The sequence below is a fragment of the Perna viridis genome, chromosome 14 (assembly GCF_037379345.1).
Source record: "Perna viridis isolate PV_CMFRI_1.1 ecotype Kerala chromosome 14, ASM3737934v1, whole genome shotgun sequence".
NCBI lineage: Eukaryota > Metazoa > Mollusca > Bivalvia > Mytilida > Mytilidae > Perna > Perna viridis.
Genome location: NC_142458.1, coordinates 31,390,874 through 31,411,754, shown reverse-complemented (window position 1 = coordinate 31,411,754; position 20,881 = coordinate 31,390,874). Strand labels below are relative to the sequence as shown.

The window sequence follows — 20,881 nt, the reverse complement described above, 5'->3', positions numbered from 1 at the left end:
TGAAAATAGAATGATTTTCCTAAAAGATAATACAGCCGTGTTATATTTCAGTGCATTAAACTGTGTTATTTGAAGACTTTTTTTTACTTCTGCTATCCTACCTATAATTACTCATTTCAAATGAGTACTATGATGTGAAGGTTGTAAATAACTTTAAAATAACATAGATCTGTAATTAGATCCATTACCAAGACATCGAAATCGCGCTATATCATGCGGCTGGAGACGATGCCTGGCTTCTAACGATATTTGTGATAAAAAGATTTTTTAACAGGTGCTTTAATATACAACACCTGCATAGGAGGAATATATTGACATAAAACTACCAATGTCCCATTTCTAAACTGTATTAGAACCACTGAAGACATGAACGATGAAGTTTCTTTCAACGTTGAGAAAGTTTTATAGAACACGTGATCAAGACATAGACAGTTAGTGCGGTGTTAACTCTCCACAAAATATCAATCATACAATTCCAATATTTAAGAATATCAGGTCAGGGAAAACAAATCACCGAAGTTGGTCGATATAGAAAGCTTATTATTCCGTCTGAAAACAAGTTTAAACATACAAAATTCTAAAGGAGATTATATTCCATTTTTGACGAATTCAAGAAAAGAAATTTAATCACTTATATTATGATAAACATATGATTAAATGTGGACTACAAACCGAAAACCCATGGTTTCTTATTTTCAAGCTTGTCTTCTACATGGACATGCAACACATTCCTTTTATGATTTATTACATATTCATCAAAATCAAAACACAATATTTCTAAAACATTTCAATGGACGCATGTGCCTCTGTATTACGCTCAATTTCAATCATCTTTCAATCTATTTCAGTTTCCCCGAAAGTTATGACAACTTTTATTCTTTCATCATATATTGGTCCTGTTTTCTTTACACATTTAAAACATTTACATCTGCACCATCAGTATACAGAGTATTTTGCGTTTTTGATTGGTAACTTTTGAGGTTTAAATAATCACCAGAACTTTGTTTTGTTTTTGCAATGGACACAATTGTTTCCCGAATGGAATACGTTCATATTTGTGAATGATTGGATCAAATACACGGCAACATTTTTCTACTCCATTTACAAGTACTTGATGATGCTTATCGTGAATTTTCGGATCGACTTTTTTTCGTTTTGAAAATCCATAAGTGAACTTTGATACTCTTACTGCAATAATTTCAGGTTTGTGCCCAAATATTACTGCACCTTTCAATATTGAAAGCTCGCTTTCGTATGGGATTATTATTTTCTGCTTGGAAAATGCAGCTTCAATGGTAGTACGAAATAAAGGGCACCTCGAAAAACCAGCGACAACAATTATAAGAGACACGCCATCCGCTTCTTCATTTTGTAACATTGCACTTAATAACGTCTTGATGCCGATGATTGTAGGCTCGAATAGAGCTCTAAAATATTACTATTGAATTTCATCTTTTTGCATAGATATGGTACTTGCATAATTAGATTCCAATATTGCCTCCTGAAATGTATTGTGTACTGTGTGTTCCTTAGTAAGAGAATCGAAATATGTCAGAGGTATTCTTAAAAAAAACTTGTTTGTCTTCTTTGAAATCCCTCTGATGATTTCTCAATATTCCTCCAAGTACTCCGTTTTTAGGATATTGAATGCCTTTGGTCCAATTATTTCTTGCAACAACTTGCAGAAGGCTTCATTTACAGTTGTTCCACGATGTTCAAGGAGATATCCAATATTCATTTTCTCGTGTATTGTTACATCTGCTGTTCCCCCTACATTAAAATTGATGATTTTAGATACCAATATAAAACATGTCTTTATGAAGAATAAAGAACCATAAATTATACTAGATTACAGCGCGCAGATTAAATGGCCAACTCATAATACACTTAGGATCAGGTTCACCAAAAAATAAGGAGTTTTTATTTGCATGTTCCACGCCATATTATTTGTTTTTCAGGACCATTAATTAATTGGTTCATTTCTTAATTATATTATATCCACAAGGGAAACTGTATCGTACACACTGTATCGTAGTCGTGAATTATGTTTTAAGATTCGGAAGACAAGACAAGTTTGAAATTAAAAAAAAAGACTGATATTGGTGAATGTAAGCTAAGAAATAAGTCAAATATTATTTCATATATCAATGTTACGATTTGAACAATCAAACATTCTAGGCATACTCTACCGTCTTTCGGGTACACGTATAGCGTGTATCAAGGCTCGCCAGTCGCACTTCATATTTTGTCATACACGTGCAACGTTTTATAAAAACAAGGTCATTAAAAGGCTAATATTTTACAAAATGTAAAATAGTTAATGCCAGGGTTTTGTGGATGGCTACAACACATAATTTGCACTCAAAATCTTTAAAAAAGACATCTTTCTGCAAATTGACCGAATTCGACAGTTGGAAATTTTCAATATAGTCTGAAAGTATTGTATATAATGTTAAATATTTCAATATTAGTATCATGTGTGTGGATGCGATAGATACATTGCGTTAAAAATTCTAATAAAATGACATTTTTCGATTTAATGTTTGAGTACGCGTACTTTTATATTATTGTAGGAAAGTACGTATAATTTCAATATCAGTATCGCGTGGGTAGTTGAAACAATTAAATTTAAGTCACAAATTCTTAAAATGACATGTTTTTGCGTAATATATTTGTTCAAGGACATTTAGGGTACCTATCAGTCAAAACTTTCCAAAATGACAATTTATTTTTTCCCAAATTTATGTTAGAACTTTTTTAATTCATAATGTTCAAAAAATATTGCAGTAAATAAAAAAAGTAAGATGTCAATAAACAAATGTCCTGCGACATATGTATTTAATTCGAGAATACTTCTCTGACTGAATTACATACAGTACATGTACGTGATTACGAAAAGAAGGCGTAGCACCAGAATCCCGATTCGTACGATGAGAAGGAAGCCTTGCTATGTGCAAACTTGATTTTTGTTTCAATTTCTTACCCGACTTTTATGTATGGCAAGTACAACCAACAAAAATTATTGCCTGTCGTACTTGCTACGCCCCTGACTTTAAAGAATTTGGACTGAATTCCTTTTGGTTGCAGAACTAGACACCTTTATGATACAGATTACCTATATATATTGACTTGTTTAAACAGTTTATACAGACATTTTAGACCTTTATGGAACTTATAAGTGTTCACACTCATACAATTTGAAAGAATAGGACATTTTGAAGAATTTTGACCACAATACATTAATCGCAGTCACCAACATGGTAGTTATATTACAAAAAAGTAGCATTTTAGTCAATAATTTTAGGCTCTCATGGAAATCGAAAGTGCTCGCAGTCATACATTTTGCAAGAATTAGATTTTTTAAGAATTTTTGACTCAAACAAATGTGTCACATCCAGCCACATGATAGTAATATTGATTAATTCAGCATTTCAGTTATTATTTTTAGACCCTCAAGCAAATTAAATGTGTTAGAACTCTAACAAATAGGCTTCTGGAACAGGGTTATGTTGCTACAAGATTAAAGTCATCACTACAGAAGTATTATGGTCGTCATCATGAACTCGTGGATTGTTATGGTGTATCCATCAGCACCATAAAAACTGATTTATTCAACGGGTCATAGTTTTCCTTTCCTCGTTTGTCTACCCCGGACTTGACTTTTTATGAGCAACTCGGCGGGTGTTTCTAGAAAAGCAGAGGACGCTTACCCTTCCGGTGCACCTGGTCCATGCTCCCAGATTTTAGTGGAGTCCGAGTTGCTCATACATGTAAACAATGATCATCTTTGAACGATGAGTGACTGGACCGTGATCGAAAAAAATTGGAACATGAACAACGATCGAGTGATTTTAAGAGAGGATATAAGTGATCGCAACTGTTTTATAAAAATCTGGCAGGCGCTAGGTTTGATAGGATGTAAAGCCGGAAAGATTTGAAATAGAACTAAATACCCCCTATCGTATATGTTAGCTAAAACCTTTACATCGGTCTATCAAACTGACACGACAACCTTAAATTTGTATTGTAATTTTACCGACAGAAACTGACAAAACATATCCCGGTCTTAGACGATAATATAGCAGATTCCCCGAGTAATGTGCATGTTTCCATCATATCTAAATTAGTTTGCTATGATATCATAAATTTAGCGATTTGCACATTTGTAAATTTTCGACCTCGGGTCCTTAAGAAACAAACTTCTTTTAATATTTTTGATGAAACGTTCTCAAAAACGATGTTCACTTCCATCTTCCATTAGGGAATCCTTTGGAATAAAAATAAATGTGGTTTTATTTGCATTGTTATATTTATTATATTGGACGTGTAACCAAATAATCCGATGGGTCAGTGCGTGATCCAAAAATCAATATAACACTACCATTCCTTATGTTGGGACGCGTCTTTATAAACTGATATTTGAGTATTAAACAAAATAATGGACTACTTTTCAAATAGTTAAATAACTGTTTTATTCTTAGATTTTAGTGGAGTCCGAGTTGTTCATTTATTTTTGTTACTTTGTACGTATGATTTTTGTTACTTTACGTTCTTTGTTGTGTATGACTGTTTTCCACGTCTGGTCTTTTCCCTGTATTACATTCTTTTGATTACCGCAATAACCTTGGTTCCCTTGATTACTCTTTTACATGATACACCTGAACAAATGATTTATTTGTTGTAATTTCTAGATGTATGATTTCATAAAAATTAACAGAGCTAAATACTTCATTACCTTAGTATTATAATATTATATTATTAGTAAACACATCCTGAATCTTGTAAAAAAGTAAAACTCATTATGCTCGCCATCTGAGACAAGTTCAGCATATTTGTTTTCGGCTTCGTAACCAAAAGCACCCAATTCTTGAGATTTGTTTAATAGTAGACGTCTTAAAAGAAAACAAACCATGTACTGAGCACCATGAATTCCATGCCTGATTACAAAATACTTTCAATGGATCCTTTAGATAGTCTTCTCTTAAGAAAAAGGCGTAACTTGAAAATGTAATCCCAAAATCAATTGTCCAATCAGAAGAAAATGCCTTCTCCTAGATACAGTTTGATCTTTTTCTGTTTCAGGTTTACATAGATCTTGACTCTTTGCCATTCAGCTGCAACAGATATATAAATTACATTCGGCCGAAGTATTATTTTTAACGTCTAAATTTCAGATAAAATGTATATCGAGAATAGGTATGATGAATATGTCAAAGAGACAACAACCCCACCGGGATGAAAATGTCAAAGAGACAACAATCCCACTGGGATGAAAATGTCAAAAAGACAACAACCCCTTTGGGATGAAAATGTCAAAGAGACACCAACCCCACCGGGATGAATATGTCAAAAAGACAACAACCCCACTGGGATGAATATTTCAAAGAGACAACAACCCGACTGAGATGAAAATGTCAAAGAGACAACAACCCGACCCGGATGAAAATGTCAAAGAGACAACAACCCCACCGGGATGAAAATGTCAGACAACAACCCCACAGGGATGAATATGTCAAAGAGACAACAACCCCACCGGGATGAAAATGTCAAAGAGACACCAACCCCACCGGGATGAATATGTCAAAAAGACAACAACCCCACTGGGATGAATATTTCAAAGAGACAACAACCCGACTGAGATGAAAATGTCAAAGAGACAACAACCCAACCGGGATGAAAATGTCAAAGAGACAACAACCCCACCGGGATGAAAATGTCAGACAACAACCCCACAGGGATGAATATGTCAAAGAGACAACAACCCCACCGGGATGGAAATGTCAAAGAGACAACACCCCGACTGAGATGAAAATGTCAAAGAGACAACAACCCCACCGGGATGAAAATGTCAAAGAGACACCAACCCCACCGGGATGAATATGTCAAAAAGACAACAACCCCACTGGGATGAATATTTCAAAGAGACAACAACCCGACTGAGATGAAAATGTCAAAGAGACAACAACCCAACCGGGATGAAAATGTCAAAGAGACAACAAACCCACCGGGATGAAAATGTCAGACAACAACCCCACAGGGATGAATATGTCAGAGAGACGAGAACCCCACCGGGATGAAAATGTCAAAGAGACAACAACCCGACTGAGATGAAAATGTCAAAGAGACAACAACCCCAACGGGATGAATATGTCAGAGAGACGAGAACCCCACCGGGATGAAAATGTCAAAGAGACAACAACCCGACTGAGATGAAAATGTCAAAGAGACAACAACCCCACCGGGATGAAAATGTCAAAGAGACACCAACCCCACCGGGATGAATATGTCAAAAAGACAACAACCCCACTGGGATGAATATTTCAAAGAGACAACAACCCGACTGAGATGAAAATGTCAAAGAGACAACAACCCGACCGGGATGAAAATGTCAAAGAGACAACAACCCCACCGGGATGAAAATGTCAGACAACAACCCCACAGGGATGAATATGTCAAAGAGACAACAACCCCACCGGAATGAAAATGTCAAAGAGACACCAACCCCACCGGGATGAATATGTCAAAAAGACAACAACCCCACCGGGATGAAAATGTCAAAGAGACAACAACCCGACTGAGATGAAAATGTCAAAGAGACAACAACCCCACCGGGATGAAAATATCAAAGAGACACCAACCCCACCGGGATGAATATGTCAAAAAGACAACAACCCCACTGGGATGAATATTTCAAAGAGACAACAACCCGACTGAGATGAAAATGTCAAAGAGACAACAACCCGACAGGGATGAAAATGTCAAAGAGACAACAACCCCACCGGGATGAAAATGTCAGACAACAACCCCACAGGGATGAATATGTCAAAGAGACAACAACCCCACCGGGATGAAAATGTCAAAGAGACACCAACCCCACCGGGATGAATATGTCAAAAAGACAACAACCCCACTGGGATGAATATTTCAAAGAGACAACAACCCGACTGAGATGAAAATGTCAAAGAGACAACAACTCGACCCGGATGAAAATGTCAAAGAGACAACAACCCCACCGGGATGAAAATGTCAGACAACAACCCCACAGGGATGAATATGTCAAAGAGACAACAACCCCACCGGGATGAAAATGTCAAAGAGACACCAACCCCAACGGGATGAATATGTCAAAAAGACAACAACCCCACTGGGATGAATATTTCAAAGAGACAACAACCCGACTGAGATGAACCTGTCAAAGAGACAACAACCCAACCGGGATGAACATGTCAAAGAGACAACAAACCCACCGGGATGAAAATATCAGACAACAACCCCACAGGGATGAATATGTCAAAGAGACAACAACCCCACCGGGATGAAAATGTCAAAGAGACAACAACCCGACTGAGATGAAAATGTCAAAGAGACAACAACCCCACCGGGATGAAAATGTCAAAGAGACACCAACCCCACCGGGATGAATATGTCAAAAAGACAACAACCCCACTGGGATGAATATTTCAAAGAGACAACAACCCGACTGAGATGAAAATGTCAAAGAGACAACAACCCGACCGGGATGAAAATGTCAAAGAGACAACAACCCCACCGGGATGAAAATGTCAAAGAGACAACAACCCGACTGAGATGAAAATGTCAAAGAGACAACAACCCCACTGGGATGAAAATGTCAGAGACAACAACGCGACTGAGATGAAAATGTCAAAGAGACAACAACCCAACCGGGATGAAAATGTCAAAGAGACAACAACCCCACTGGGATGAAAATGTCAAAAAGACAACAACCCCACTGGGATGAAAATGTCAAAGAGACAACAACCCCACCGGGATGAAAATGTCAAAGAGACAACAACCCGACTGAGATGAAAATGTCAAAGAGACAACAACCCCACTGGGATGAAAATGTCAGAGACAACAACGCGACTGAGATGAAAATGTCAAAGAGACAACAACCCAACCGGGATGAAAATGTCAAAGAGACAACAACCCCACTGGGATGAAAATGTCAAAAAGACAACAACCCCACTGGGATGAAAATGTCAAAGAGACAACAACCCCTTTGGGATGAAAATGTCAAAGAGACAACAACCCCAGTGGGATGACAATGTCAAAGAGACAACAACCCGACTGAGATGAAAATGTCAAAGAGACAACAACCCGACCGGGATGAAAATGTCAAAGAGACAACAACCCCACCGGGATGAAAATGTCAAAGAGACAACAACCCGACTGAGATGAAAATGTCAAAAAGACAACAACCCCACTGGGATGAATATTTCAAAGAGACAACAACCCGACTGAGATGAACATGTCAAAGAGACAACAACCCAACCGGGATGAATATGTCAAAGAGACAACAAACCCACCGGGATGAAAATATCAGACAACAACCCCACAGGGATGAATATGTCAAAGAGACAACAACCCCACCGGGATGAAAATGTCAAAGAGACAACAACCCGACTGAGATGAAAATGTCAAAGAGACAACAACCCCACCGGGATGAAAATGTCAAAGAGACACCAACCCCACCGGGATGAATATGTCAAAAAGACAACAACCCCACTGGGATGAATATTTCAAAGAGACAACAACCCGACTGAGATGAAAATGTCAAAGAGACAACAACCCAACCGGGATGAAAATGTCAAAGAGACAACAACCCCACCGGGATGAAAATGTCAAAGAGACAACAACCCGACTGAGATGAAAATGTCAAAGAGACAACAACCCCACTGGGATGAAAATGTCAGAGACAACAACGCGACTGAGATGAAAATGTCAAAGAGACAACAACCCAACCGGGATGAAAATGTCAAAGAGACAACAACCCCACTGGGATGAAAATGTCAAAGAGACAACAACCCCACTGGGATGAAAATGTCAGAGACAACAACGCGACTGAGATGAAAATGTCAAAGAGACAACAACCCAACCGGGATGAAAATGTCAAAGAGACAACAACCCCACTGGGATGAAAATGTCAAAAAGACAACAACCCCACTGGGATGAAAATGTCAAAGAGACAACAACCCCACCGGGATGAAAATGTCAAAGAGACAACAACCCGACTGAGATGAAAATGTCAAAGAGACAACAACCCCACTGGGATGAAAATGTCAGAGACAACAACGCGACTGAGATGAAAATGTCAAAGAGACAACAACCCAACCGGGATGAAAATGTCAAAGAGACAACAACCCCACTGGGATGAAAATGTCAAAAAGACGACAACCCCACTGGGATGAAAATGTCAAAGAGACAACAACCCCTTTGGGATGAAAATGTCAAAGAGACAACAACCCCAGTGGGATGACAATGTCAAAGAGACAACAACCCGACTGAGATGAAAATGTCAAAGAGACAACAACCCGACCGGGATGAAAATGTCAAAGAGACAACAACCCCACCGGGATGAAAATGTCAAAGAGACAACAACCCGACTGAGATGAAAATGTCAAAAAGACAACAACCCCACTGGGATGAATATTTCAAAGAGACAACAACCCGACTGAGATGAACATGTCAAAGAGACAACCACCCAACCGGGATGAATATGTCAAAGAGACAACAAACCCACCGGGATGAAAATATCAGACAACAACCCCACAGGGATGAATATGTCAAAGAGACAACAACCCCACCGGGATGAAAATGTCAAAGAGACAACAACCCGACTGAGATGAAAATGTCAAAGAGACAACAACCCCACCGGGATGAAAATGTCAAAGAGACACCAACCCCACCGGGATGAATATGTCAAAAAGACAACAACCCCACTGGGATGAATATTTCAAAGAGACAACAACCCGACTGAGATGAAAATGTCAAAGAGACAACAACCCAACCGGGATGAAAATGTCAAAGAGACAACAACCCCACCGGGATGAAAATGTCAAAGAGACAACAACCCGACTGAGATGAAAATGTCAAAGAGACAACAACCCCACTGGGATGAAAATGTCAGAGACAACAACGCGACTGAGATGAAAATGTCAAAGAGACAACAACCCAACCGGGATGAAAATGTCAAAGAGACAACAACCCCACTGGGATGAAAATGTCAAAAAGACAACAACCCCACTGGGATGAAAATGTCAAAGAGACAACAACCCCTTTGGGATGAAAATGTCAAAGAGACAACAACCCCAGTGGGATGACAATGTCAAAGAGACAACAACCCGACTGAGATGAAAATGTCAAAGAGACAACAACCCGACCGGGATGAAAATGTCAAAGAGAAAACAACCCCACCGGGATGAAAATGTCAAAGAGACAACAACCCGACTGAGATGAAAATGTCAAAGAGACAACCACCCCACCGGGATGAAAATGTCAGCCAATATGTACATTTAAATATAAGAGATCGATAAAGAGTAGCACAAAGTTTGTTTGTAAAATACATGTATTAAAAACCAACCTGAGATATGTTTTGTTTTAAACTGTATTTTGCATGGTTTTTTTTTGCATCAAATTTTGAACTTTGATTAAGGTATATCATATATGATAGTTCTAGTCGATAGATTGTTCTATTCATTCTCGAAGATGCCTTGATTAAACTTATGGTAAAATTGTAAGATAAAAGTCACCGAGTTACAATGAAGATTATTGATCTTTGATATAAACGATGTTTGACAACATTTCATATAAAGTATATAAGGAATCTTCAAAGATTTGCTTAGTATTAAAAAAAACTGGAATATAAGATTCTTAACATTTTGCATAGTGAACACTTACCTGACATATTTTTAAATAAAAAAAAAATTGGGGGTAACCAAACTTTATTCTTGTATTATTAAAAAAATCACTTTCCCTATAGCGCATAGTCTAGCCAATTATCTTCCCCTTATAAGGGGAATTATCTATACTACTAAAGAAAGTGACCGATTTTTTTTTAGCAGCAACTCTTCTAAAACCATACAAGGTCGAATATGTTTGTGATATGAGGTATAAAAGTAGTGTTTTGTACTTCTTAAATTGTCTATAAAATAATCTTTTTCTACGGAAAACGCGAATTTAAAAAAAAAAATCCCAATTCAGAGACTGTCATCGGTTCGCCCATGCTCAATCGACGTACTGTTCGGATCATGTTTACATGTGTTACACCACTATTGTACGTTCGTTATTTTGCTTAATCAAACGACAGCCACCATTTTTCTGAGGTTCAAAACTGTCCAGACATGGAAAGGCGCAGAACGTGTCGAAATACTTTATGTGTAAAAATCTGCGCTCGAAATCCGGACCCCTCTCCCTTTTATGTGTTAACTTTCATGACTGATGACTGGTAAAGCCCCTACCTACTGTTTATAGTGAAAGACTGAATTATTTAAAATTTATTATGCACCTCTTAACTGGGTGGAGCAGAACTTAAGAAAATTAAAGGGTGTTCATCACCCCCCTCCCCTAAAAACAAAAACAAAAACAAAACAAAAAAAAACGATTGGATCATCACAACAGGAAATGACATGTTCACACATTTAAATATAGTACCAAGTCTGAAAAGCTTGTAGTATAAATGTAGTCTGTTTTTTTTTTTTTTTTATTAGATCGTATGATAAAAAGTTTTTTTCGTGCAAAATGCACAGTTCGGAATGTGTGAATGTAGCATAAACATTTTATCATGCAGACAAATTCAATTGAGTGTCCGTCTTTCTGTCCGTTCGTCTCCCGGCGTCTTCTATTTGATAAACCAAATTTTGTACAGTTGTTAACACAACAATAATTACATGTTCGATTTTGAGCTAGATAAAAATATATTTCGAGTTAGAAAAAGCCCATTTGATAACCTACTTGAAAGCATAATTGGGTTTAATTCTTTGATAACTAACAGGAAATTTCGCAAAATAATAGTGCAAAATTCCCCTTTTCGACTTTTCTAGCCAATTCAACCATTGAAAAATTACGGGCGAACAAGTCTATGTTTGGCGGTTGATCACATATTTGTATATACACATAAAAGGGTGGTTAAGTAGTGAATGTGCGATTGAAAAAAAAATCACACGATACATTGAAAATAACCGATACCAAGTTACAGGGCTTTACTGCCTCTTATATGTCTTGATGTTGCAGGAAAGTCTTCAAGAATGAAAAAAACACCCTCAAACAAGACCAAGAAAGCCCCTATAACGTGCACATGAGCATAATTCATGATAAAATAATAATCAAGGTTATACTCTCTTACTGCCCACTGGCCATGAAGTGAATACCTGGGCGAAACATCAGAATGGTCATGTAATAGCACCAGGGTTACAGGATTGTAGAGACTGCTAATTTTGAATTAATCGATCGCTGCATAAATACGTCATTGACGCAACGCATGTCTGGAGCAGTGCAAGTTTATTTTAATGGAGTTTTGTCCCCAACGGGCCTTTTAAAATATGGTCTTTGCGTTTGTCGGTGTCGTTATCGTCGTCGTAAAACATCATATAAAAAACAACATCCGCTCCTCCCATACCCCTTGGTTAAATTAAACCTGGGACCATATTACACCAATTTTTTCAGGAAAGTGCATTGACATGAGGATATGAAACTTTGCTTAGGGACGCACCATTTAAAATTGTTAAGAAATAGTTACAAATAAGTTATGTAAATAAAAAAGAAAAAAATAATATTTGTACTCTGAACGGTTAATGGTCAACTTATCTTAAACCACTTAAGCAATTTGAACAAAACTGTTCACCATTGATGTATGGTAGATTATCATAGATCTTTTACAACGATTACTCATTTTGCTTGGATTTGTCAAATTAGTACTGTGTCTACACTTTACTACATCAACCGCGATTTCTCGGGCATCCTCTAGATCCTCGGTTCCCTTGGTTAATCCTTAAACTGTCAACAGAATTGAAGGCGAGTACGCTTACAAAAAAAATAAATATGTTTTTATCCTTTCTTCTTATTTGTGATTCTTTACGCGAACAAGTAAATAAAACGTCATGGAGGTCGCGGCTTATTGAAGCCTCCATGCCTAATGAGACTAATGAGATTTAACCTTTCATTGAAACATTACATTTTCTCGTGAATTACTGTGCTACCCAACATTTACATATCTTTTACTATGGCATCAATCTGTACTCGAAATTAAAACGTTTGTTGATACATATCATCATCACTGTAAAGCTAGTTATATTTACACTCAGTCTAGAGTTATCTTTCTTTTCCTTTTACTTCAAAAATAGAACCATGTCTTTACGGAAAACAATGGGAAACGAAATTCAGAGGTGAACAATTGCCATGATTAAATTTGCATTAAGCATTAAAGAACGAATTCACTTATGTCTGGAATATAGTCTACAGTAGAGTTAAATGCTGCTAAATAACTCCATTATCGGATTGTTCCAAACAAAGAAGAATGAAAAAATATAATTATACTGTAATCAAATGAACTAAGATTCTGGCGGGAATAAAAAAAACAATTGTAATCCAGGGACAAAGACCGGACATAGGTCACACACAACAAGGACATAAAATAACTAAAATAATACATACACAATAACCAATGAGCAACCAGGACTCCACTAAAACGAACTGGGAACATAGACCCACTGCTCCGATAGGATAAGCGTCCTCCGCTCTTTTAGAAACACCCATTAATAGCCGGGATTGACGAAAATGGACAGGAAAACTATAACATGTTGAACAAATCGGTTCTCATGGTACAGTTGAATGCAGCGTAACGATCCACGAGTTCGTGATTACGACTATAACACTGTAAATAATACGTACCTATCTTATATCATAACACAGTCCGCTTTTATTTATATTGAAGTACTATCACAATGTTGGCGTTTACAAAATCAGATAAACACCAAAAGAGGAAGTATATTGAATGAGAAGACAAAAACAGCAAAGTAATGAATTAGCAGTGCGTATGTTATGTCAGAGAATATAATACTGATAAATACTTTCACTTTCTTATCGTCGTATCGATATTTTCGCTACAGTTTTCCCATGAGTGCTTGGATCGTGACTCTGTTCAATACTCCATGTGTACTTATTTGCGAAGCAAATATTGTCTGCATATTTAAAGCGTACCTTGTCCTGCAAAGATGTGACTGATGTCACTAGTTTGGGTTTTTTTAACATACAGGGAACACATCTGCGTAGTTAAGATACTTTTTAGTGTATTATATGATATGCTTACAATTTGTTTTGACGTCCATCGTTCTAGTACACTGCATATGTGGAAAAAGTAGGGCATAAAAACTTACTTATAAATATTTCTTCTGTTTTGACTGTAATATAAATTTAAGTTTTATTGTATTAGATTTTTCTAAAATTCTAAAAATTGATAATAAACGTGGAATATAAATCCACCGTGACATGCAAATTGATATCGATAAAATAATCAATCTTTATGACATCCGTTATAATAGTTTATAATTATTTCCTGCTAATATCAAATACACATATTATGATTGGGATAACACATTTATTTAATACATTAGGTAAGCCTATTGTTTAACTGTCGAGTGTTTGAAAATGTTTCTCATGAAACTCATCTAATCTTTGAAATTCTCATTAATATAGATTACCAAAGCCAATTGAAATGTATCCTTCTACATTATACACATAGTATTGAAACAAAAACAAGAAGACTGTATCACTTCAATACTTATTTCATGGACAATGGAAATTGAAAGAATAGCTTCCTTTATTCTTCACTGTCCGGCCACAAACAGTATTATAATGGTCAAGGAACAGAAATTGATATTATCACTAAACCGTTAAACATGTTAAATATCGGTTATTGATCTATGTATGAGATATATGTTCATGTTGTGTGTATAATGAAATTTGTCCGAACCCCATTCGGACATTAAAAATGGTTCGGTTTAGACAGGTATTTGGATAACCAAGGTACATTCAAAATGATATAAACAGGTTTCCGAATAATGCAAGACTTTGGTTTAAACTAACATATTAAGCATTTTCTTACAAAGTTATCATAAAAGAATAACTATAAACAAGGTCGCCGACAGCGTATGTTTTGTATCAAATGAATTTATCCAATACAACATTAACTATTCAACCAGTGAAAGTAAAAGTAATTCATGGTTATCTGTATAAAACTTCCACCATTTTCCAGTACAACTGAAATCATAATGATTCAAATTACGTGTACAGATAAAGAAAGCATATATTTTATTTGAATTGAAAATCAGAAGATAATTCAATTAGCATAATATTCAAGATCAACTATGGTTTCTTTGTCCAACTGATGTACGGGTATTTCCCCATTTGTATTTTCTATGTTGCTACCAGTCGGACTGCTTTTGAAAGTTTAAGTCGGGAGAAAGTGGTTTTGAGTTGGATAACAAAATGATTGAAATAAATGATAATTTTGTCAAGCCGATAACGTGTGACAGTTTCCGATTTGAAAACGTCTTTCATTTTTGAAAAATAAATTCTATTACTTAAGCCTCCTCCCGATCGCGACTTAAACTTCGACAAGCAGTCTGACTGGTTTATATGCTGCTGGAGGTATCACCTTATCAGATCACATGATTTATCCGTCGTTTATAGTTGGGGTCATGCCATTTCGTTTGTATGTGTAACATTTTAGATCTGTTGTCCTGTAAGACTTTATCTTCACTTTATATTATTGTTCCCTACATTGTTTTGTTCGTGGATTTAACGCTGTCCTACGGTGGTTTGAAATGCCACTACCTTTCTTAATTTTTATTATTATTTTTTTTTAATTACCGCAGTTACTATGATAATATTTCAAGTTGAAGAATCGTTATTTTCCTAAGCACTCAGGAAGCTTAACTAATTAAAATGTAGATTTGTATTTTGAACATAACAAAAGAATAATACAATGTATAATTGCTGTTTTTATTTTGTTAAAGATTTCCCGGTATTGACTATAAATATTCCAGTATAACTTGTATTTGTAATTAGCATTTATAGTTATAGCAAATTATTGCCAACAAATTTAAATAACGAAACATAAAAATGGGTCATTGCAAAAGTCATGCCAATTTTGAGAGTGTGAATTCTTCCACCATCAATACGGTAAATATAAACAAGGTGTACTGGAAATTTCAGAGGGGTATCCTTCTTATTTGCTTCCATAAACGTTTAGTGAATGACGGTAATATTACGAATACATTGTCAATAGCCCAATATAGTATTCTCTTACTAGTTCGTGTATAATATAGATATCACTATTTCAAATTGTGTGTTGTGGAACTTAAGTACAAATTGACGACATTGATTTCCATAGGCTATCGACATAACTAAACCTTGTTGGTACTGTGTTCTAGTTTAGTTTGATTAATAGATGTTAACGCCATTATCAATATATAGAAAAAAAAAGATCGGAGACTCGTGTTTTCTAATTTTCCAGTTATATCATTTTGTGGCAATGCCTTCTTTCTTTCTCATCATTCTGTTTCCTGCTTACTTACAAGAGCATGTTGCCTTCTTGCAATTCGTCCGTAATTTTGATGGAATGTGTTATTTCACTATTTACATTTAATGAGTAAATTTATCTCAATCTAACTTGTAATAAAATTAGGCTGATCATCTTCGGCCATATTCATGCTGGTAATTTCTTGCCTCAATTTGTGGTGTAACAATTATCAGTCAGATTTAGATCAGTCTTGTTGTTTATCTGACAATTTATGCCAGTTACTTTTTTTTCTTTTAGAAACGCTTTGCCACGGTGCTTATTAAAAATCTCATTTATCCGGAAGAACTTAACTATGACGAATCGAATGTATCTACTCTTATTGTTCATAGCAATGGTCTAAAAAATTTACCACTTCTCTTAGCAATGATTGAAAAAAACGAAATGTTATATATTGTGCATTCTATCATTATAAAATATTACTCGACTCTTATTAGGAGTGATAGTTAAAACCATAACAACATGTTTGTTTTCCTCCAAAGACAAATATTAATTATCTGTTAATATATATATAATCAGTGATAATATATATTTTTTAAACAATATGCTAATTTTAATTGGACTCACTATAAAATGATAAAACAAACGTAATACGAGGTCTCTAATATACAAAAGTACTTAGTAATACATTATTATTTGAAAAAGTATAAACACGTGCAGATTGTTAAGAGATAGTATGTTCTGGCATTTTGTGTTGTTGATTCATTTACCATATTGTTCAATGAATATTAACATCGGAGATATACAAGTTAATAAAATAAGCTATTATAGTAGTAGCACAACCGTTAAAACAATAACAGGGATCGGCATAAAATCATGCGGACGGCAGTGCTTATACCTTAAATCCTGTGTCGCTCTAACCTACTATACTGACAATTTAAAATGTGTAATGTATAGTAGAACATGGACGACTTCAACTACTGACAATTGTTTCTTCTCAAAGATCGATACTTGGTCTATGGTAAGTTTATCCAGAAAGATGTTTGCATCATTGGGATAGTAATAATTGGTCAATGGTTAGTTTATCTAGTACGATGTTTATATCATTATGATAGTAATACTTTGTCAATTGGAATAGTGATACATTGTAAATGCTAAGTTTATTCAGAAAGATGTATATTTCACTGGGATATTGACGCTTGATCAATGGTAAGTTTATCCAGAAAGATGTATATATCATTGGGATATTGACGCTTGGACAATGGTAAGGTTATCCAGAAAGATGTATATATCATTGGGATATTGACGCTTGGTCAATGGTAAGTTTATCCAGAAAGATGTATATATCATTGGATATTGACGCTTGGTCAATGGTAAGTTTATCCAGAAAGATGTATATATAACTGGGATATTGACGCTTGGTCAATGGTAAGTTTATCCAGAAAGATGTATATATCACTGGGATATTGATACAACTGTGGTATCATTTGTTGAATGTCTCTTTGCCTTAGTGCAGGTTAGTTGAAGTAGTTTTTATTGAATTGTTTGCTCTGACAATTTTTTTTTTTGTTTTGTTTTAAAAGTTACTATGTTTATCCCTTTTTTCAGAGCTCAAACGCATGTTTTCCGAGTCCTTGTTTCAGTAAAGAACAGTGCATGCTCTCAGTTAGTGGAGGATACTTTTGTGTATAAAAATAAGGTTTGTATATTGGTTTAGTCATTGATACATTAAAACACTTTAACCAAATTTTAATTAGAATATACGTATGAAAGTGAGATATACTTTGATTAAGGTATTTACAGTCGAAAAGCATACTCATACATATTTGCGGGTCTGTAATTTTTACGGTCATTAATATTTCTGCTTTAAGCGAAACTGATTTTAGTGCTTTTTAATTTTAATTTCAGAGTACATGATTAAAACTAACGACGAAGTCATGTCAAGGGAAATGATACCTACTGATGTAAATGGTGTTTAGCTCCAATAGATAAAAGAACTTCTGTCTCTACAACTCCTCATTTATGTATAGGTCCATATGATGAAATGTACAATTATTCACTTCAATCTGTATGCTCTTAGAAGGTAACAACATTGAAAATCCAATAGATTCTATTGTATTTGAGTTATCTCCGTACAGTGCATTTTTTATAATTTTCATTTTCTAAAATACGGGTTATATGACGAAACCAATTCAAACATAAAATCAAAAATAAAAATATGTAGGAATTTCATCCATGAATCACATTTTACATAATTCTTATCTACGTAAATTACATTTCTTAATGAAGACTTAATGTTCAGAATGCACCTTTTTCAAGAGAATTCAAAGAATAAATATTTCCCTCCAAAATAATTAAAAATGCACAAATGTAAAGGGTCATTATTATAACTGAAGCAGTTCATTACGAACTTTAAAGTCCTTACTTACAAACACATAAAATAACAGGTATGAAAATTGAAAAAGAAAATTGCGTACATGTTTTATTCTTTAAACATTAAAATGCTTCAAAACTCACAAGCAATTTAAAATGCAAAGGGGACAGTCATTCAAATGACTGCACAAAGTCCAGCGCCCTAGACCACTCGCCCAGCTATATAGCCTATCTGGCCAAGTGGTCTAGGGCGCTGGACTAAGTACAGGAGGTGTTGCCATAGATGTCACAGCGGTACGAGTTCGAATCCCGCGGAGAGAACGACCAAAAATTTGCGTAACAAATTTGACAGTTCAGACCTTTCTATACGTTTACTTTTTCTTCCCTGCATCAATTGCATCCGATGGAGCAGTGTACCGAATAGAGTCGTCACATTTATATAATACATCCTCTCCGTAATTAAACATAAACGGTTGAAATGGATGAGAGGATTATATTTGTTTTTTTTTTCAGTGAGTATATTTTGTGTTCTGATCAGTCTTGGATCTATTTACATTTTTCTGACAAGCAAAAAATTAACGAAATCCCGATTTCATCTGTTGGTGTTTATATTAAGTATCAGTGATTTTTGTATGACATTCTGTTTTATCACCTGTTTGAAATTTATAAAAAAGAAGACACAACCAGTTTATATGGATGCATTGTTCTAAAACATCTGATTGGGGGCTTGATAGGATTCTCCGAAATGCAAACTTTATCAATTTGTTTGGAGATGTTGCAAGCAACGTTTAGGAAGAAATTGATTGTGCTACAGAAACTTAAAAGAAACATATCTGTTGTGGTGATGTTTGCCACTATATATTGGATATGTTCAGAAATTACTTGTAACAATACGAGTTTATGACTGCTATAATGAGTGTTGTTTTTTTTTTTTTTTTAAGAAAGTCAATTTAGCCCCTTTTTTCAATTAAAAAACTTATTTTCGCTTTACATCACAATGTTTGTTTAAAGGTATTTTATTTATTTTGTTACTTATAAATAACAAACATATGTACAAAGTTTGACAAAAAGGATTTGGAAACAAGCACCTAGCATTTATTTATCCGCCTCCTTATCAATACTGACTATTTATACATTTAAACATACAACAAACATGCTTAGGGAATAAGAGATATCATGTACACGTACTAAGGTGTAATACAATAAATATATTGATAATGAAAAGAAATTAAATAAAACTTTATATATATAGGTCTGAAAAATTCCCAACTATGTTAGAACTGTCAAATTTGCGATGCAAATTTTTGGTCGTTCCCTCCGCGGGACTCGAACTCGTACCGCTGTGACATCTATGGCAACACCGCCTGCACAAAGTCCAGCGCCCTAGACCACTCGGCCAGCTAGGCTATATAAAAAATGTAGCTTTCGCTGGCCGAGTCATCCCTCCTCGTAGGATTAATCTAGGGCTGTAACTTAGTACACGATGTATGGTAGTACAGGACGCTTCATTTAGATGTTATCTATATGTTATTTATATAGAGCAGTTTAGTGAATAGAGTCGTCACATTCTTAGACGTATATATATATAGTAAGTTTGTCAGCAGCAATTGCGGGGTTGTCTACTGTTATATAAATGCTTGTGTCATCTGCAAACAATTTAACACAGGCATTAATATCTTCAACGATTTTAATAATAAATAACAAAAACAGCAAGGTTCATAACATGGAGCCCTGGGGAACACCATCTTCAACGGATATCCAGTCAGAACTACCATCACTTAGAACCACTCTTTGTTTCCTCCCAGAAAGATAATTTTTGAACCAGTGTAGCAGATTCCCACAAATACCGTAATTTTGGAATTTAAATAGGAGACCTCTATGACATACACGGTCGAACGCCTACTTATGTCACACAAGACAGCTCTTTTTTTCTTTCCCATTATCTAGATCTTTCCCGATATCGTCGGGCATACATATTAAATGGTTAATTGCAAGGTCTCCCCTGGTAAACAACGACTGGTTGGGTGTAATTATTTCATTTGGTATTAAAAAGTTATAAACATGTTTGTATACACATCTCTCCATACATTTTGAAATAACGCTAAGTGATGAGGTAGGTCTTTAGTTTTTATCTTTTTATCTTTGCCTGAAGAACCACCTTAAAACCTTGTGTTACGTTCGCCCTCTTCAATT

The 20,881-nt window shown here is 35.5% G+C and overlaps 1 long non-coding RNA gene across 2 annotated transcripts; it reads left to right on the top strand.

Moving 5' to 3' along the window:
* Positions 1 to 13,710: 13,710 nt before the first annotated feature.
* Positions 13,711 to 18,419, top strand: LOC148598989 (uncharacterized). 2 transcript variants are annotated; one of them, XR_015918630.1, is made up of 3 exons: positions 13,711 to 13,825; positions 17,924 to 18,014; positions 18,224 to 18,419. It is a non-coding gene; the product is annotated as an uncharacterized LOC148598989 (long non-coding RNA). The 2 variants fall into 2 exon arrangements; XR_015918631.1 differs by lacking the exon at positions 13,711 to 13,825 and adding an exon at positions 14,353 to 14,408.
* The last annotated feature ends 2,462 nt before the right edge of the window (positions 18,420 to 20,881 follow it).